General features: G+C 34.5%; 1 long non-coding RNA gene across 2 annotated transcripts in view; it reads right to left on the reverse strand.

Annotated features, from left to right (window-relative positions):
* LOC131384294 (uncharacterized) overlaps nucleotides 1-9,226 on the reverse strand; it is a 28,045-nt gene extending 18,819 nt beyond the window's left edge. Inside the window, exons 1-2 of one of the 2 annotated variants that reach the window (XR_009214993.1) lie at nucleotides 9,102-9,226; nucleotides 5,453-5,531 (exon numbers count right to left, since the gene is read on the reverse strand). This is a non-coding gene — a long non-coding RNA (uncharacterized LOC131384294). Of the gene's footprint in view, nucleotides 1-5,452; nucleotides 5,532-9,077 lie in introns of both variants that reach the window. The other variant, XR_009214992.1, reaches the window with a different exon arrangement.
* Nucleotides 9,227-22,293: the final 13,067 nt, after the last annotated feature.

Below are 22,293 nucleotides of genomic sequence, written 5' to 3' on the forward strand. Positions count from 1 at the left end.
GGGAAAGGGTGACAAGGGAAAATGAAGTGTTTATAAAAACTCAAAAATCTCTCACAACAGCAACAAGATATTTGGTGTTGATTTTAACTAAATATAAAGCAAACTCAAAGGCTTAAATTCCTTGTACTAAATTATAACAGCCTAGACAAAATATATAGGTGAATTTTAGGACATTATAGTGTTGTTAAGCTTCAAATAAAGACATAAAGATATGTTATACCTGACCAATTAACATATTTGAACTTGGAAAATTTCAAATATATTTTGATAGAGAAATGCAGAAGATCAAGAGGAAAGATAACATAAAACTCAGGGGAAAGCATTACCAAAATAGGTGATGGGTAATAAATAAAGGACTTCTACAAATCAATAAGAAAATCAATAAACACTTTTACAAATCCATAAGTACTATAGAGAATTTACTAACATCTAAAACATATAAATAGCCTCTTTGAAAACTTGTTCAATTTCATAACAATCAAACATTTTTGACAATTTTCAGAGAGGCTATTTGTGTGTTTATATGTCCTGCTAAAATAGCGGGAAGAAGTTTACATGTCCTGCTAAAATAACAGGAAGAAATTTAAATATCAAATTGATAAATCTTAATGAAGGATAGTTAATAATACCATCAGGGATATCTGAAAACAATCTTTCTTACACTCATCTTGTGGAAATATATATTAGAAAAACTTTTCTTCAGAGAAAATTGGCTCTAAATACCACAGTATTCTCTGACCTAGCAATTTGACTTCCATAGTTATCACAGAAATGAAATTTACCACATCTATTAAATGAAATAGTACCCTGCTTTTGAATAAGATTAAATAAATATTACTTGATATGTAAAAAGTTCACAATGTATGAACCAGCAGCTGGTGAACATAAATAAATGCATGCCTGGTTTTATATTAATAATTGTTTTAATAAAATTAATAGCTCCTACAATTGATGAAACACCTGCTAATCATAATGACAAAATGGTAAATGTGCTAGTTAAGTGAAATGAACTTATAAACTTAAAAACAGCCTGTGAACATCTTGATTTTATAGGCTCATTTTCACAAAATTGTGTATTTATATTTAATAGTATATAAGAGCTTTCATGAAACCCCTATGCATAAATACAATGTTTTTTTCTGTCACTCAGGGTAAACCAGGACATAGATCACACCCTCCTGTTTGTTTTGATAACTCAAATGGGTTGAATTTAAAAAACATAAAATATATCTGAAGCATGAGCAATAGTACAGGAATCCAGGGATGGCATTGCTTGGGCAGTCACCACCCACTGTGGGGATAAAAAGAGAGAGAAGTAAGCATTCTCTAAATTAACCCCCAAAGATTCTTGCCTCCTGGTATTCACACTTTTGTGTAATTCCATTCCTTTGAGTGTGGGTTGAACTTTGTGACTCACTTCTAATGAATGAATTCAGCATAAATGATAAGATTAAATTTCATTAATTAAATAGATTAATTGAGTGCTTGTTACATGACATTGGTAAAATTATAAACTTACCTATACCAGTCATATTGACATATAGTATTATGTTTAAGATTTTACTTATGCCAGTTGTATGTTCCTGTGGTAAAGTCTTCATTAAAGTAGTTCTGACTGCTGTTTACTCTGATCTTATTAAAGTCTGTTGTATTATATTTTTCATTTCTAAAGATCATTAAACTATAAATTTTCTTTTACTGCCGTCATCATCAGGCTCTAGGATTAGTGCTGTATTTGAAAGACATTTCATCCTTCTTTCTACTTAGGATCAGATTTGTATAATAAAAACTTCCTTGGAAGTTTAAAACATTTCTCATATGGTCATAAATGCTTCTTGTATTGGCATTTTTAGTAATTGATCATTTTCCATTTGTTTTTGCCTGGATTAGTTTCTCCTGCTTCTTATGGTCTTGTTTCCCTTTGATAGTTTATTTTTCTGAGTATTCCTCATTTTGCTTATTATAAAGATGCACTGTTTTTCAAAATAATTGCTAAATAGAAATGTTGATTACTGTTTTTACTTTATATTTCTAAATGTCATATTTGGTGGAATCTTCACAGGTTTATTGTGTCACTGGTGAATTAAGTATTTTAAGGTTCTATTTTTTTTCTATTTTCTTTTCTTATTTTGCATTCCAGGAACTTTTGCCTTTAATGTAATTCCCTTCTATATTTCTTTGATGGATTAAAATCTCCAGAAGTAGACCTAATTTATTTTATTCATTTTTATTTAATTATTTAGACAAATCCATATTCTACTACCTCTAAATATTTTCAAATTATTTTGACTAAATATACATAAATTATTAAATCACATTTGAATATTTATAAATTTTAAGAGTTGGGATAAATGTATCTTTTTTTAATCTCAGGTTACTTATTACGGCAGTGGGAAAACAATTTAGAGCATCATGAAATCATTTTTATGAAGAAATAAAATTTAAGAGATAGGAAAATAAAATGTATGACATGGTACGCATAAATGCTGTTTTATGAACTGTTTATTTCACTATATAATGTTACTTGTGTATAGTAAGGATAAATATATGATTATTTCCCTTTATTTACTAGTGTTCAGAATAAAGTGTTGGTTTCATGGTATCCTCCAAAGTGATGTATGAGTTGCAGCTAGTGTATATGAACCAATGTATCTTCCTGTTTTTATGAGTTTCAATCCACTTTTTGAATGATTACCATCTGCTTTGTTGGCATATACTTTAGCATGTCTTCATATCAAGTTATTTTATTGATTTTCTCTCTTTAAATAAGAATTTTACATGATAATTGACTGCAGTTGTTTTCTGGTGTTTGTGTTAATTAAAGTGATGTTTTATTCTACTTTTAGGAAGAGGTACCAGTATAAGTGGTTGGGGTGAACAAATAGAGCATTTCTAGCTTCATAGTTTGAAGTCTCTTTGTTTTGTTGTTACCAAGAAGTAAATTAAGTGCCTACTCAAAACTGAGATCTGCTTCCCTTCTCTCCTTCACTTTAAATAAACTTAAAAAAATTGTGGGTACATAGTAGGTGTATATACTTATTGGATACATGAGATGTTTTGATACAGCCATACAAAATGAAATAAGCACATCATGAAGAACGGGGTTTCTATTCCCTCAAGCATTTATCCATTGAATTACAATTCTTTTTTTCCTTTGTCTTAAATTCTAAGCCATGCTTAATTTGCATTCTACTCATGTCATTTCATTGTGAGCCTTGTAGGAAGTAAACTTGGACTGGTTACATTTTAGAGATCTCAGATCAAGACTCCCTCAGTGTTTTCAGTCTTCTTGTGGTCTCATTGCCCTCATCTATGATTGCAAGCCTGTGAAGTCCCTTGCTAATTGGACTGAAAAGGTTTGGGCTGCTGAATTTCAATTCATAAATGAAATTCCATTATTGGGGAAGTGGGTGCTTATCAATGATATATGGCTCGCAGGGCCATCATAATCCTGTCTTCTGCATCCTCTCAATTTGAACATGACTTTACTGCTAACTTGGCTCCTCCCCATTTGATACAGACATTCATGAGATACTCGCATATGGTTTTTGTTGGAAATGTTATCTTTAGGGTTTTGATTTATTACACCAGTTATTCTGTCTGTTCTTGTGTGATGATTCAAGATTAAAGAATCACATCACTGCCCCTGCTACAATCAACTTGTCTCTTTTTCCAAATAAAGGCTTATAAGACTGCAAAATTTTCACTGAGGTCTGCTATATTCACAAGAAAGTCTGCAAATACGAATCATAAAAGCTATCTATAAGACTATTGTTATTATTTACATGTGCCCTTTCATTTGAAGGATACTTTCTTAATACTCATATTCGTAGTATGCCCACATCATCAATAATTATTTGGATATTAGTATACATTTTCTTGGTTTCTTGCTCACAAGCATTTCCTATTTGGATAGCATTTGGTTAGTTGCTTGAATGTTTTATAAATTTCTAGGTTCTGTTTATTGTCCTTCAAAACTATATAGATAGTCCTTCATTGTACTCTAACATTACTATTATTTTAAAAAGCCAATTTTCACTACAATTTTTAATTTTTAATAGATGTCTTTTGCATACTGTCTGGAAACTTACTGGATTATTGGAATTTTTTTTTTTTGACAGTCTCACTCTGTCATCCAGGCTGAAGTACAGTGGTGGAATCTTGGCTCACTGCAACCTCCACCTCCCAGGTTCAAGCCATTCTCGTGCTACAGCCTCCCTAAGTAGCTGGGACAAGGGGTGCACATCACCACACCTGATTATTTTTTGTATTTTTAGGGAGACAGGGTCTCGCCATGTTAGCCAGGCTGGTCTCAAACTCCTGACTTCAAGTGATCCACCCACCTCGGCCTCCCAAAGTGGTGGGATTACAGGCATGAGCCACCATGCCTGGCCGGATTTGTATTTTTTATTAGTATTTACAATTTTCACAAAAGTGTGTCTATTTATAAATTCATTTATTTCCACAATGTATTATTTCTTGATTTTCTGAGCTCTTTGAATGAAAAAATAGTTTTTGGTGGGGCATGGTGGCCCACACCTGTAATCCCAGCACTTTGGGAGGCCAAGGCGGGTGGATAATGAGATCAGGGGTTCGAGACCAGCCTTGCTAACATGGTGAAACCTCCTTTCTAGTAAAAATACAAAAATTAGCCGGGCGTGGTGATGTGCACCTGTTATTCCAGCTACCTGAGAAGGTGAGCCTGGAGAATCATTTGAACCTGGAAAGCGGAGGTTGCAGTGAGCTGAGATTGGGCAACTGCATTCCAGCCTGGGAGACAGAGCAAGACTTTGTCTCAAATATATATATATATTCTAACAAATGCTAGATATATAATTATATATATTCTAACAAATACTAGATATTACAAATAATATTTTTCTTTTTATTTTCTATTATGAGTTCCATTGCTTGAATTCTTTGGTAGAGGTCAAAGAAGAGTTTATGTTACAGATTACTGAGTTTTCAGTTATATTGTCTCTTACTATTTCATCATTCAATTATTATTATTATTATTATTTTATTTCAGTAAACATATTTAATACTGAGAATTTTCTTTAATTTTTGTGATTGCTTCTATTCTAGAGAAGTGGGGTTTTTTACATTTATGAAAATAGTATTTTTTTGAATCTCTTGACTATATACTAACTTGGATTTTTTAAAACTTTTTTTAACATTAGCTAAATTTTCCCACTCAGTTATTTAGTTGTTTCTTTCTTTTTCTAAAGTGCCTTCCTTTTATTATATTGTATTCTCATAAATGTCTGGTGATTCTGTTTTCTTTTATGTGCTTTTTAATATATGTTCATATTTACATGAACACATCAATATAGATGAAGCTTCATCAATTACTGTCAGTATCTAGAGAGATTTGGTGGATAGATTGAGATAAACAGATACAGATAGATTGGTAAACCTTACTAGCATGGGTAACTAAGATGAAATGACTCACCAGATATGGGGATCTATTCTTCCTTCAGGCCTCTTCTGATACAGGCTCCAACTATATGCCTCTGCAGATGTAGGACAGACTGTACAAAGAGTTGGTTTTCTCTCAGGAAAAATGGATTGGGATAATCCAGGTAAGATTGAATATTTTCACAATTGCCATATTATGCAAGATTCTTAGCTTGAGACAGAATTTTGGTGTTGTTTGCTGCGGGGTGGAACTGTCTTTCCCTCACTGCTTCTCTCCCTCTTTGTCCTGGTGTGTGTCTCAAGTGTCTAGCACTCTATTCCTCTTCCCTTTCCCATCTAATGCACATCCTAAGATCCCCTGAAAGTAGACTGAATTGAACAATTAATTATAGAGCAGTGTTTACTAAGCTTTTCCTGCAGCAAATACCTCAGCAGTTTTGCCGTCGTACCCTGAGCCTGTGCTGGCTCAGATCTAGCTGTTTTACAATTAATTATCCAGTTACTCGCCCTGAGGCCTACTCCTACTCCCAGCTCTTGCTGACTTTGAGGATGGATTTTTTTATTTTCCAGTTTTCATTTGGGTTAACTCTGATATTTATCTCTTCCTCCACAATAGTTACAATGCTGGTTTGCTGCCTGTTTTCAGTGTCACTTGTATAATGTCTGCCATAAACCACACAAATCTTAAAATGTTATTTTTGATGGACATCCCTCTTCTGTTTTCTAGCACAGTTATAATTTTGTTACTATTTTTATTGTACCTCAATGTGATTTAAAGTATGAAGGGCAGCGAATTTGAATCGTGGGATTACCAGCTTGATGTAGAAGTCCTAACCATTGTCTTACAGGTAAACTATCATATATGGAATATTCATTTATGTTTACCATATTGTAGGCAATGCTATTAGTAATGAGAATGAGGTATATTTTCTTGAAATTGGATTGCTTGTTTCCTTGACGCTTCTATTTTTTCTATCCCCTATATGGTATTCTTAATCGTCACAAATAAAGGAACCACTTGAAATTGCTTCAGGATATTAATTCCTAAGGAATGAGATTTAGCAGTGTAGTTAAATCTTGGTAGTTAAATTCTTATGTTCAAAGTTCTGATAGACCTGGTTTGGATCTTGATTCTATCACCCGTGAGGTTTGTGACCTTGGGAAAATAACTTCTTTTTCTCCAACAATATCTTCCTGCAATGGTTATTGTGAAGAATAAATTGGATACTGCCCAAAAACCTCTTGGTTTAGTTCCTGGCAGATAGTAGGGTTCTAGATGGTTCTAGATACTGTAACAGTAATTTTATTGCCAAAAAAAAAAAAGGCATTTGAATCATGCCAAAACCTGGACTTTTAAATGTCGAAGAGGAATATTTACACTTTAATAAATAACTTTCAGAGATCAAATATGTGCCCATGAAATGGTGACAGCCAAATATATGTAACAATGAGATAAATATGGTTTGGGCAGAATTGTTCTAATTATAAATAGGTACATCCTCATGTCAACAATATCTGCTTTTCTTCTCCATGATGGGATTTTGATTTTCTGACTGATTGTAGTTTTGGAGTGCCTTTGATGGATTCTGGGCCCATGTATACACCTATTCTTACAACTCAGCCCTTTCCTGCCTGCCCCTTTTCTGCCAAAAGCATATTGTATAGAACTGACACACTCCTCTCCCAGGCTTCTGGCTCTGTACAGCTCTCCTTCCACTGCACTTGGATAAACAATGCTAATCTTACTGTGCTATTGTTGGTAATTTCAAAATGCCTGGTAGTATTTAAATTGGAATTAGTAATTCTGTTTTTCAAACTCAGCTTCTATTCAAAGCCAGCAACTTATCATCAGAACAGCCAAGAAGCATTTTAGAATTAAATAATATGTACTTTATTTTCATATTAAATTACTGCTTACTGAATGGTTGAATAAAACAGTGAAGAAAAACTGTACTCTTGTGTTTGCATTTTGATATAAATGTTTTCTTCCCACAGAAACACATTATTAAAATATTTATTCTACATATAGTAGCATTAAAAGATAGAAAAGTCTCAGTGTCAGTTATAAGGCTGCCTCCCAAACACATGAGGTATTTTCTTTGAAATTTATATTCAAAGATCATCAGTATAGAAAATGAGCTTGCTGTCACAGAAATAGAATAATAGAAAAGAAAGAGAGAAGAAATGGCTATTTTTCTCCATTTTACTATATTAGTCAGAGATATACATAAATCAGTTTAAAGAAATGACTGCCTGTCTTACATTCAGATGTATCTAGTGTTAGAAAGAATATGCCCTCCCTACGTAATCTATTTTATAGTTTTATTTAGTAAACTTTCCTATAAGTTGAGCTTATAGCAGTGATTGGTATTTCGTTTAACCAACAATGGCTTATTTTTCTTTCATTTAAAAAGTATTTTATAGAAATTACATTTTGAGCATTCAAGCTAATATTTTACATTTTAAAATGGTGCCTTGAGGACTGTTTAGAGTTTTCAAAGACATTACTTTGATTAATCTTCTTGTCGACATTTTAGGAATGCACTCTTGCCATATTTGCTAGAAAATTAAATATTTTAAACCTGGAAATATTACTTTAGTAATGTTCACATCTAGTTAAAGATCTCTCTGTACCTCTAAATGGACATTGGCAAAATTAAACTCACAGGTTTGTATCAGCACCTGAAACTTTCTTCCTCAGCCTTACCCCGTCCTCCAACCAGCCCACAAAAATATCTGTGTCTGAATTCAGCCTGAATACAATTCTTTCATTTCTTTTTGTAGGCTACATAAGTAATAAACTAAGTATCTCTCTATGACATGAAAAATCCACCATGAACTGACCCTTGTTTATCTCTCATGTCTGTCTGACAACAAATTCCACCTCATTAGTTTTGATCAAGCAGCATCAAACTTCTTGAGAAATGCCATATATGTACAAACTCTTCACTCTTACTATTGCCTAAGTAAATGATACCTTCATGTGTGTCTCCTTCTTTTAGGTAACTACTGTTGCTTGCATGTGAAGAATGACCACAAATAATTCCTTTCCTGAGGGGCTCTCTGATATTCTGTCTCCTCCAACCCCTATCAAATATCCCTACTCTGTGTCCATAATGTGAGCAATATTTATATTTTTTAACATTTACATCCCCCATGACTCTAGATCTTTTTAATGTAGTTTTATGTCATAGTCATTATTTTACTCCCAAGTAATACTACAAGGCTTAAAGATCTAATCTAAGTGCATTAAACTTTTACTGAATTTCTTTTAACACAAAATAGTATTGACTGCCAGAGTAAGCACTATCTATAATGTTTGTACATTAGGCCTGACACTACCAGTAGGAGATGAGATTAAAAGTCCCACCACAATCAGAAGAGTTAGGTTCCTGAAAACGCTTCTACTTCTTCTACTATAAGAAAAAGCAATAAGGAATCCTTATTCAAAACTAGGATTACAGAAATATGTCCTCAGTAAACACAGGAAACCATAGGAAAAGTATTTTATATTTTCTTAAGCATTGTACAATTACAATTTCTTAAATGCAAAATAATAGTAATCTGCGTTTGGCATTTGTGTTGATTTTATTAAATGCCAATTTTCTGGTTTGAAAGTTAGAATTTAAAAAGATTTTATTTTCTTTAGTTCCACACACCTTTCTAGAAACCCTTGGACTCACCAAGTATGACAAAAACAAAGGCAGGCTTTATACTTCCTCCTTTTCTACCAAATCATGGAGGAGAACAAATGAAGGGGAGTTCAAGCGAAAAGACCGACAGGTTCTAGCCCCTCACTGTAGATAAATGAATGCAGGTGAAGAAGGGAAAAGATATAGTTGTTCTGAGGACAATAAGTCATCAGAACACTGACCAGGTCATAGAGGGCCAGGAGATGGCCAGAATTTCCTTCAGGTTCTTTGCAGCAATGTGGGGAAAGAGAGCACTTCCTGATAACTCTGGTTGTCACTGTGAGAAGCAGCACCCTACAGTGCTTCTCCCTAGAACAAGCTGGGTATGACTCCTAATGGGAGTGGCCAGGGAAGCAGAAGTCAAAACCAGCTCAAATGAATTGTGGAAGAAGAGAGGTGACTCGAGTATGATTTTGGGAAAACTTAATCACATCAGAGATTGCCCATATACAAGCCTTTGCAGGCAGAATAATCATGCACTCAATCAAGAGCTAACCCCACCCTTCCCTATCAAACATAACTGTGGTGCCCAATTCTAAAAAGTTGTCATCCAAGAAACTACATCAGCCACTTTCGTTTTATTGTCTACAGCCTTCAACAAATTCATGGAATGGTTGACAAAGAAAGAGTGTCTTCTCAGTATATTTGGGGGGTTCCTGAACCGAATAAAAGGGAATCTTTCAGGAAAAGCCTCGTTTTCCTTGTTAGAAACTTTACAAGCTCTTACCTCTCATGGGTTCAACAAAGAGCACGTGTTTGTGTTGCATTATTCAAGTTAGTAAGTGTTTGCTTATGGGCCCGTGTCTTAATCCATTCAGGATGCTATTTAAAAAAAAATACCATATTCTGGGTGGCTTGTAAACAACAGAAATACATTTCTCACAGTTCTGGAGGTTGGGAAGTCCAAAACCAATGCACTGGCACTTTGATGTCAGGTGAGGGCTCACTTCTTGGCTCACAGATAGAAGGCAGCCCTTATGCTATGTTCCCACATGGTAGAAGGGGAAAAAGAGTTATCTGGGGTCCCTTTTCTAATGGCACTTATCCAATTTATAAGGGTTCCGGCCTCATGGCCTAGTCATCTTCCCAAAGCCCCAACTCTAAATACCAAAACCATGGAAGTGAGGATTTCAATATATGAATTTGAGGGAGGAAGAATACACAAACATTCATTACAACATGTTTATGTTAATACCTATCTGAGTATATATACAGAGTTTTAGATGGCCAATTCCAGAATACAATGAGTCCTGTGATAGAAAAAGCCATAGATTAACATCTCTCTCTCTATATATATATGTGTGTGTGTGTATATATATATATGTGTGTATATATATGTGTATATATGTGTGTGTATATATATGTGTATATATGTGTGTATATATATGTGTATATATATGTATATATGTGTATATATATGTGTATATATGTGTGTGTGTGTGTGTGTGTGTGTGTGTGTGTATATATATATTTAGATAGAGTCTCACTCTGTTGCCCAGGCTGGAGTGCAATCGTATGATCTTGGCTCACTGCAACCTCCACCTCCCAGGTTCAAGCAATTCTCCTGCTTCAGCCTCCCAAGTAGCTGGGATTACAGGTGCCTGCCACCACACCTGGCTAATTTTTGTATTTTTAAATAGAGACTGGGTTTCACCATGTTGGCCAAGTTGATCTCGATCTCCTGACCTCAAGTGATCCACCCACCTCGGTCTCCCAAAGTGCTGGGATTACAGGCTTGAGCCACCATACCCAGCCTCAATATATGTTTCTAATCCTCTGCTCACTGTCAGTGGTTCCATTGTTTTTGGCAAGAAATCCATTACCAAAGCCTTTGTATCTCAGTTCCTTCCCTTTGTTTGCCAAATGCAGTAGCGCAGTTTTAGGGCCTTGGTTTATTTTTTCCTCATTTTATTTTATTTTTTCTAAGTCTTCATTTCAAAAAAACCTCTACTTCTCCATTATTTATTTTCTGATTTTTTTCTAATGCTATTTCCAGGCCTTCTGTTTCTAATAATTGCTAATAAGAGTTACTTAAAGTTGAAAGGTATTGCACTTCAAAAATGTGTGATAGTAAATATGAGTATATTAAAATTTTCTATAAAGGAAGTTTTAACTAGTGAAGAATTTTCAAAACTTTGTATTGCATTTTGAATGCACATGCTAGAGAATGCAAATAATACTTAAGAAAAATCTTCAAAACACAGTTTATTATAATTATTTCCATAACAGGGACCTTGATAGCTTTGGGTTAAGAAAGTGAGAAAAACTGAATTTCTACATTTCACATTTTGGATTTTGTACATTGTGATTATTTTAGGTATTCAAATGACAAATAAAATTTTTCAAATGTGTATTGACTCAGAATGTTAGGATGGCACTAGTGCACCGACAGTGATAAATTCCTACTTTAAACTTACTGACCAAGTTAGAAATGTAAAATATGCCCCCAAAATAAAAGTAGGATGGAGGCTAGTATAAGTTTGAGTTTCTGAAGAAAGGAGAAAAATGAACTCTTTTATTATGTTTCTATGTAGTCTAGCCTGTTCTTCAAAATCAATTATCCCCTGAAAATCCTTCCATGATAAATTTTTCCTAAGCTTTTCGTTTTAATAACTTCAGTAAAATAGAACATTTATATTGTCTTTCCTTATTTCTACCTAGATAGTAAACACTTTAGAGGCCACAATTGTGTGACATTGTTCCACTCACAGTCAACATTTAATCAGGGTTCTGGATCAGTCCACGACAAGAAGCTCACACTTACCTGGGGATACAGATTCAGGATTTCAAGTCTAAGTGACTGTCTATACCATGGAAACCTGTACCTCTGTTTAAAACTTGTTATCTGATAGCTGTCCTTCAATTGCATTTCTGTGGGCTAAAAGCTAGGTCACATATTTCACAGAGTCAGCCTTTTGTGGGTTAATGATTGTAAATTTTAGAGAAGTTACTGAGAAAGGGTGAATTCTGTTGAAATGCAGATTAAAAATAAAAAACATCACACAGTACTTATTAACACCACATTTCTGTACATTTTTTGAGTATTATAATGTGTTAAATGATTAAGCTTACCTAAAACAATAATGCAATTAGAATAGATTTCATATAAATCAACAATTTTAGGTAAATATTTAGAATATTCTAAATAAGCACTGCTTGTTGCTAGTGGTCTGATTTTCTCTTTAATTTCCCAAACACCATGTATGGGGTGGACATGGGGATGGAGAAAACACGAAAGAAGGAATAAAGAAATAGCAGTCAATGAATTCACTTTTAATATCTTCCCACCTTCAATAAGTGACATTTTATATTCAAGAAAACTGAAGTATTACTTCTTAAAGTTTAAAAACCCTAGTCTAAAATGTGAAAAAGAATAGGACTATAAGGGTCATTAATTGATGTCTCTGAAACTATTGTGCTTCAAAAGTTATTTTATACAATCATTAGTAATAACAGTACAGAAGAAAATGTGAGCCAAGGAGAATACAGGCAATGTTGTATAAGTGAAAAGTACATGGGTCTAGGTTCCATTACCTATTAGTTTTATGCCTTAAACAAGTCACTTTCATATTCTGAACTTTAATGTCTTTATCCTTCAGTTGAGAATATTTAACACATCTGCCTTTTATGTCTCATGCCATTGATGGTGGGCTCAAAGGAGGTGGCATATTTTAAAATGCTAACCTTCCATAAAAGCTACTGAAACGTTAGTCGTTATTATCAGTATCATGACTATCACATGCAAATTGGGTTTGATGAAGCAGTAATTTAATCTGAGTGAAATAAAAGGTTTTGGTGACAGAATAAAAGTCGTTTAAAAATCAGTACTGGGTAGTTAGAATAAGCCAAAAATCAGACTGTGTTATGAAATACAGAGGCCTAGACAAGAAGTTTCAATATGACTACTTGGAACATATTACTTAGAATTTCTGAGTAGTATCTTATTAAAATTAACAATTCTACACTAATTATTCTATGATATTATTTAGATGATTTGTGCTCCTAAAGAAAATATATCTCAAGATGAGAAGAAAAATAAAGTTGATAAACAGAAATAATAAATTTACATATTTCTACTCCAAAATGTTCAATCACTAAGAAATTCCTTGTGCCACTAGAGAATTATTCTCTACAGTATAGTTTCTGGTGCTTTATTTCATCTAATTTAAGTAGAGGTAGAAATTTAATTGTTAGAATTTTTTAATTGAGCAAAATACTCAATGTTATTCTGCTAAATGTTAAATCCCATTCTGCTAAATGTTAAATCCCATGCTGATATACAGACGGGACAAATACCCAACATGCTGATGTCAGGTGAGTGATTAAAGCAGAGACCCATGTTGATTGCCACATTAGTAATAACACAGTACAAAAGAAAGAACATATAAGATTTAGATATTCTCAGGACCATTGTGCATATTTCTTTCCAATTACCTATATAACAGACATCTTTGGTACCTGAAAAAATAGATTGTGTCTATTTTAGAAAATATTTTAATATTCAATTCATTATGGTATATTTCCAGAATTTATTTACTTTTAATTTTTATAAATAAAAATTGAAGAAAATATGCAAAACTCAGCTTCTTTAAAATGAGAATTAACAGTTCATAAAAACAAAAAACTGATTTTAAAATTTGAATCCAGGAAGGAACATTTATTTTTAGCTTTCAGGATAGTGAAACAATTTACTTGCCTTCATAAGCAATAGGTTTAGAATTAACTGGGATGTGGGATTTAAGTTTGATAACATTACTTCTTATTTATTTCCTCCACTCCACTTTAATTCATATAAATGCAAAAATAATTTTTTTCTAAAGGAGTAAAGCTAGTAGCATTTAGGTTATAATAAAAATTTCTGAAATAAGTCAGATAGAATTCTGATATTTCACAAATAACATTTGCATAAGAAAAAGCCATATTTTGTTACATTAGTGATATGGTTTGGCTCTGTGTCCCTATGCAAATCTCATGTTATAACTCTCATAATTTCCACATGTTGTGGGAGGGACCTGGCGGGAGATAAGTGAATCATGGGGGTGGGTCTTTCCTGTGCTGTTCTTGTGATAGTGAATAAGTCTCCTGAGAACTGATGGTTCTATAAAGGGGAGTTTCCATGCGCAAGCTCTCTCTCTTTGTCTGCAGCCATCCATGTAAGATGTGACTTGCTCTTCCTTGCCTTCTGCCATGATTGTGACACCTCCCCAGGTATGTGGAACTGTAAGTCCATTAAACCTCTTTCTTTTGTAAATTCCTCGCTCTCTGATATGTCTTTATCAGGAGTGTGAAAACAGACTAATACAATAAGTAAACCTTCTTGGATGAGAATTTGTGACAGAGAGAAGTGATTTGCCTTTTTACCTGAGGTTTTCTTTCTAGGGTTAGTAATAATAACATTCTGATCATATTATTAGTAATATTTTAAATTCATTTAATAGACATTAAAACATTTTTCTTTCTCTGTAAATTTGACATATTCTATTTTCTGGAAATCTCATTTTATCTAAATTTTCAAATGCATTACCATAAGACCACAATAATGGGCACAATCTGACACTGGAACTGTCCTGAGAAGGTTAGCTAGATCAAATGAATAACAATATCCTTGAATTTTAATGAACATTACAGAAAGGAAAATGAGGCATCTGCCCAGTTCCAGTAGAATTGTAGTCAAGATAGAAATTGTCAAAAACAACAGATGCTGATGAGGTTGCAGAGAAAAGGGAACACTTGTACATTGTTGGTAGGAATGTAAATTAATTCAGCCACTGTGGAAAGCAGTCTGGATATTTCTCAAAGGACTTAAAACAGAGCTGTCATTTGACCCAGCAATCCCATTACTAGGTGTGTATCCAAAGGAAAATAGATCATTATACCAAAAGGACACATACACTCATATGTCCAACACTGCATGATTCACAATGGCAAAGACATGGAATCAACCTATGTGTCCATCAGTAGTGGATTGGATAAAGAAAATGTGGCACATACACTCCATGAAATACTATATAGCCATAAAAAATAATAAAATCATATCCTTTGCAGCAACATGGATGGAGGTGGAGGCCATAATCTTAAGTAAATTAATGCAGGAACAGGAAACCGAATACTTTATGTTCTCGCTTAAATATTGAGCACACATGGACACAAAAAGTGGAAACAATACATGCTGCAGACTACCAGTAGGGGAGAGAATAAGGGGGGCATGAGTTGAAAAACTACCTGCTGGGTACTGTGCTCACTATCTCGGTGCGATATACCCATATAACAAATCTGCACATGTACCCCTTGTATCTAAAATAAACATTGAAATTTAAAAAAAAAATCTCAAACTCAGGAAGATGTACAGTTATGTAAGACTTAAGTATTTATAATAATGAGACTTTTATTAGGAATACATTTTAGTCTCTATAAATTCTATAGTTTTGCCCAAATGTAAAATGTGTATTCCTTTTTGTCATTGGTAATTTTTTAAATTTTGTATTATTGTATTTTTACCTTCAAAATCCTCCTTTTGACAAACTTTTTATTTATGAAATATAAAATGATTACCAGTGGCTAAAAAATACTAAGATAACTGAATTTTAAGGAACAAAATTGTATATTCATCTCAGTTAATATACCGTAACCCTTGTTTCCTATTGTTTTGTTACAACTATTAAGCAAAATTATTAAAAAGCTCTTTGCAGCTTGTTTTGAAAGTCATTTTAATATTTCTGCTGTTTAGAATAGTCCACAAATGAAATAGCTGTGGCGACTTGGAAAGAAAGCAAATGGAAATTAGCAGTGGTTTAAAGTTTTTTAGCAACTTGTATATGTACAACAAATAGCTCTTCTAAGCACATAAATAAATTATACTATATGGAGAAAAGAAGAAATTTGAACAGTGGTATGAGATGATGCCGGAGAGGTGGACAGGAGCAAAAATGTGCAGCTTTTAGGCTATGTTAAGCATCTCAATTTTATCCTTTGAGTAAGTAGAAACCATAGCAGCAGTTGTAAATTGGGAATGTTTAAAAATGATTAATCTGGTTGCTATTTGAAAAGTGGATTAGAGAAAGGTAATATCTGACTCATGGAGGGGGCAAGGGAAAGGAAAGAGTGGGGCAGAATTTCCAGATATTTGGCTTGTGTGTCTTGTGTTATAGTTTTAGCATTTGTCTCCTCCAAATCTCATGTTGAAATTCAATTTTCAAAGTGTCAGTGTTAAGAAGTGGGGCCTTTAAGGGGTGAGTGGGACATGAGGACTCTGTCCTTATGAATGAATTAATTTATTCATGTATTAATAGGATAATAGATTAATGTATTATTACAGTAGTAGGACTGGTGGCTTTAGTAGAAGAGGAAAAGACAGCTGAGCTAGCACACTCAGCCCCCTTGTCACGTGATGCCCCTTGTCACGTGAGCCACCTTGGGACTCTCTGCAGAGTCCTCCCTACCCCAGTAAGAAGGCTCTCACCAGATGTGGCCCCTCAACCTTGGATTTCTAGGCAACCATAACTATAAGAAATAAATTTCTTTCCTTTATAAATTACCCAGTTTCAGGTATTCTGTTATAGCAATAATTGAAATGTGGTACCATATTGACTGAGATAGGAAACATTAGATGATCAGAGGGATAACAGGAATAAAAAAATGATCTTCATTAAAAATGTTAAGCTTAAGGTATCTGTCGAAAAACGAAGTAGAAATCAATCAAAATGCAGATGTCCTAGTCTAACAGACAGCAGATAAGGTAAATCATATCAAGTGGAGGAATATAGGGTGAAATATTAAAAAGTCCTAAGATAAAAAAAGTTCTGAGGAATTGTGTTATTTCTAGCTCAGTCAGCTACATGATAAAAATCACAGATTTGGTGTAAATCTGACTAGAATAATCAGGAAGGATTTCTGGAATACAGTGATTCAGCTAGATTTTGAAGGATAAACAAGTTTTTCTTATCTACGAGGAGGAAAATAAAATTCGAGGAAGCAAAATGTGTATTGGCACAAAGATGGAAGAAGTAAACAGAATGATCGGAAAACACATAGTCATTTCAGCATATCTATAATTTCACATGTGTGATGGCTGAATATTAGATGTGGAGATGATATATAGGTAGCAACCATATGTAAAGTCTTTGTCTGTTAAGCAAATTAGATTTTTATCTCCTTGCAGATAATGGGGAGTTAGTGACATATTTCAAGCAGAGGAACAATATAACTAATTTGCATTTTAGGAAAACAGCTAGCTGCAGAATGAAGGAAAAATTCGAGCTGTTTTTCTCTAACTATGTCCCAAGTAACACTAGCTCAGTAAGACAATAATAATTTTCATGTGCAAGGCCGGGCGCGCTGGCTCACGCTCGTAATCCCAGCACTTTGGGAGGCCGAGGTGGGCGGATCACGAGGTCAGGAGATCGAGACCACGGTGAAACCTCGTCTCTACTAAAAAAATACAAAAAATTAGCCGGGCGTGGTGGCGGGCGCCTGTAGTCCCAGCTACTCGGAGAGGCTGAGGCAGGAGAATGGCGTGAACCCGGGAGGCGGAGCTTGCAGTGAGCCAAGATTGCGCCACTGCACTCCAGCCTGGGCGACAGAGTGAGACTCCATCTCAAAAAAAAAAAAATAATAATAATAATAATAATAATTTTCATGTGCAATAAAATAGTTGTATCGTCAAGTAAATTTGGAAAATACTGAATTAAATAAAGGTGTCTTTACTGAAAGACTTCTCAGATACTGTAATATGCTAATGTACATTATGAATTATCAGAATGGAGATGTAAAATTTATAATTTTTCAAAGTTAGTGGACCATGGAACCATTTTCTCAAATAGCAGCCCAAGACTGTTGTTCTGCAAGACACGTTTTGAGAAACTCTTAATTGAAATGCTCCAATTTAACAGTGTTTAGATGGTATTGTTTCTTTCTGTATAAACTTTACCATTGTGAAAAACGACACTGAAAACACATGGGTATAGAGAAACGTGGCAGCGGGGTAGGTAGAATTATGGAGTTACAGTCCACTTTCAATTTCTCATTATTTTCAGCTGAGTATTGTTAAACACTACTATGTCATCTGAGATAAACCAAAGTAAAGATATGACCATGCATTGATTTATTAAGGAATTACCATAGATATGCATATTTGTGTCTGTGTCTGTGTGAGGACACCTGTTTGCCATCATAAAAGCTATTAGTAGACTTGGCCACACTTATGATGGATTTGATAATTAAAGACCTCAGATGGGTGACACCTAAGAGAGTACCAAACCCCCAATGTTACCCTTTTAGCATTAAACACAAAGGGGGAGAGGGAGGGAGGGAGAGAGACAGAGAGAGAAAGACAGAGAGAGAAAGAGAGAGAGAGAGAGAGAGCAGTTAAAAATAAGACAAGAAAACAAGACAAAGCAAACAAAGAGAAAGCATGCTTAACTAACAAGAGTGATCTCTCCTCTCTATTTCTTGGCAGATAATGAACGACTCATTTTTCTCCCAACAGAGCCCATTCTATTCATTCCCTGTCACTTTTCCTGAGTGAAAGTATTATGCCATTTGCCTCAGACATAAGAAATATCCCTTATCTAGCCTAAACGTTAAACACACATCAAACTATCTGAGTGTCCTGATGAAGTCATCTGGCATTTTGCTTCTTCCGTGCTTTCATTGCACCTTTGCTTAGTTCAGACATCTTTGATTTCTGACTGTGAGAAAAAAAAAAAATTGGAAGGTCTCCAGATGTCAACCTCCACCACTTCTTGAAATTACTAAGATAAGACACAGGACTCTAATTTCTCAGCTTCTTTTTAGGGACATAGCCAACTGAGATATTCAACAGTTAATGGAAAATAACTACGGATTTTTGATATGAGATTCACTGAAGAGCTAAAGGTCCTATGGACATTATTGTTACAGTACTATTCATACCCAGATCTCTTTCATCATGGTGAGTCAGAAGAGGCCTTTTTATATTTCAATTCAGCACTTACCTAATTCAGTATACCGGCTGACTAATATTTAGGGTATAGTCATCTGTTCGATGCATAACAATCTGCTCAGTGCTTTAGGGGAATCCCTTGAAAATAATCACCTAGTTACATGAATGTTCACAGAAGGAGTACATCTGTAAGAGATTTCCTTCATAGAATCATTAAAGAAGTGAAACTTATTCTGATGATACTAGAATAGCTAAAAATGTATTCAAACTATTCACTTGAAATTATAACCCAACATACAAGTCATGCAATACTCAATCTTACGTTTGCATAGTTGTAGCTAATAGAGGTTATTACATACAAAGATCTATCATCCTACAGTAATTTAGAGTAGGACAAATCATTTAATTAGGGATTGGGCAAAGAATGACAGGAGTACCTCATCTATGCACAGCAGCCTACTCAGTGCTTTAAGAAATATCTTAAAATGATAAGGTAATATCTTAAAAGTATTTTGCTCATTATAAAATTGTTAGCAGAATGTGTGCATTCATAAGTAATTTCCTTCACAAAATCACCCCAGGAAGCAATAAAATACAATGATTAGCTAAGATAATCTTGAAATCTCTGTTTCGATTTTTCTTTAGACTCAATTTGCCAATAATACATAAGACTTGTCATTTTTGTCTGGTTATAGTTAATGTAGCACACTAAAGGAAAAGATAACTCAAACTGTATGTAGTTCAGAGCAAAAAGAAAGCATTTCAATAGGCATTGGCCAAAATTTGACCTATGAAAGAGATAAAATTTAAACTGGGACATGAATACTAGTAGTGTTTGGAACTATGTAGAGAGAGGTAGGCATCACTCTATGAAGGGACAAATGTGTCAACAAAGGCATCAGTGGAAGTCAGCACAAGCTCTGCTCATGAGAGAGTGAATAAATGTAAGCTGAAAAAAATATGTATGGGAAGTGTTACAAACACAATTAGGGTGATAGTTTGTACCAAATTATGGAGAGCTCTAGGCATGCATGAAGTTTGACTAACAAAATGCCACTGATCACTCTAAACCACATACTAAAATCATTTTTTAAAATTTTACTCTAAACCTATTCATTAAGAGTTTGGTGGCATTTATTGTTTAGCAATACTTCTTTTTTTTTTTTTATTATACTTTAGGTTTTAGGGTACATGTGCACAATGTGCAGGTTTGTTACATATGTATCCATGTGCCATGTTGATTTCCTGCACCCATTAGCTCGTCATTTAGCATTAGGTATATCTCCTAATCCTGTCCCCGCCCCCCCCACCCCCCACCCCACAACAGTACCCGGAATGTGATGTTCCCCTTCCTGTGTCCATGAGTTCTCATTGTTCAATTCCCACCTATGAGTGAGAACATGCGGTGTTTGGTTTTTTGTCCTTGCGATAGTTTACTGAGAATGATGTTTTCCAGTTTCATCCATGTCCCTACAAAGGACACGAACTCATCATTTTTTATGGCTGCATAGTATTCCATGGTGTATATGTGCCACATTTTCAGACACTTCTCAAAAGAAGACATTTATGCAGCCAGAAAACACATGAAGAAATGCTCATCATCACTGGCCATCAGAGAAATGCAAATCAAAACCACAGTGAGATACCATCTCACACCAGTTAGAATGGCCATCATTAAAAAATCAGGAAACAACAGGTGCTGGAGAGGATGTGGAGAAATAGGAACACTTTTACACTGTTGGTGGGACTGTAAACTAGTTCAACCATTGTGGAAGTCAGTGTGGCGATTCCTCAGGGATCTAGAACTAGAAATACCATTTGACCCAGCCATCCCATTACTGGGTATATACCCAAAGGAGTATAAATCATGCTGCTATAAAGACACATGCACACGTATGTTTATTGCGGCACTATTCACAATAGCAAAGACTTGGAACCAACCCAAATGTCCAACAACAATAGACTGGATTAAGAAAATGTAGCAATACTTCTTAAAGATTTCTCATTTCCCACAGCACTGCTGTCTTAATTTATTAGATATTTAAAGATAAATGTATTTGATGAAGACTGTTACATTTGTAAAAGCAGCATAGTAGTGGTATGAATAACAGGTAACCCACTTTATTAAGATGTTTAGTGAAAAATATAGCCTGTGATATGGTTTGGCTCTGTGTCCTCACCCAACTCTCACCATGAATTGTAATCCCATAATCCCCACGTGTTAAGGGTGAGACCAGGTGGAGGTAATTGAATCATGGGAGTGGCTTCCCCCATGGTGTTCTCATGATAATGGGTGAGTCTGAAGAGATCTGATGGTTTTATAAGCATCTGGCATTTTCCCTGCTTGCACTCATTCTCTCTCCTGCTGCCCTGTGAAGAGGTGCCTTCCACCATGATTGTAAGTTTCCCGAGGCCTCCTAAGCCATGCAGAACTGTGGGTCAATTAAACCTCTTTCCTTTGTAAATTACCTAGTCTTGGGCAGTTCTTTATAGCAGCATGAGAATGGATTAATACAGCCTGTTTTCCCATGAGTGGTTCATGAAAGGAAATTGTGTTAAGTTATGTAAGCTTGTAAAATAGAAACAACAAAAAAACTTTTTTTTTTTACACCAACCTGTATACTTTAGAGCTTTCTTCTCTTCAGTATTTTACTCTTTAGTTCACAAATTAATGAATCATTTTTATTACTCTCTTTGTTTTACATCAATCAATATGTCTTGCTCTTTTGACTCATAGCCTAAAGCCTCAATATCTCCCACATACACTGTTATGTTAGTCACCAAGGCAATGCTTAAGCCAAGTTATAATGTTGACAGCGATTGCTTTCATATTTCAAATTCCTTTTGTGTGTACTTTTTTTCAAATGCCTTTGGACATTCAGTGCCTTCCTCATTTCTGATTATTCAGTTATGTGCATGACCTCAAATGAGACCATTAAATAGTTGGAATAAGTATTATGAGAATTTGGTCAGGACAGTATTATGGGAATCTCTAAAGGAAATAGCAAACCCAAACTACAAGTAATTATGAAAAGCTATGATATAGTAGAAGAAACCTGAGACTAATCCAAAATTATACAGATATATATCAGAGATATTGTGGGTTTAGTCCCAGGTCACTACGATAATTGCAATAATGTCAGTCGAACACATATTTTTGTTTCCTAGTGCATATAAAGTTATGTTTGCACTATACTGTAGTCTATTAAGTGGGCAATTGCATTATATTTTTAAAAAATACACATTTTTTCATTAAAAAATACT

Source organism: Hylobates moloch, unplaced genomic scaffold (assembly GCF_009828535.3).
Source record: "Hylobates moloch isolate HMO894 unplaced genomic scaffold, HMol_V3 SCAFFOLD_9, whole genome shotgun sequence".
Lineage (NCBI taxonomy): Eukaryota > Metazoa > Chordata > Mammalia > Primates > Hylobatidae > Hylobates > Hylobates moloch.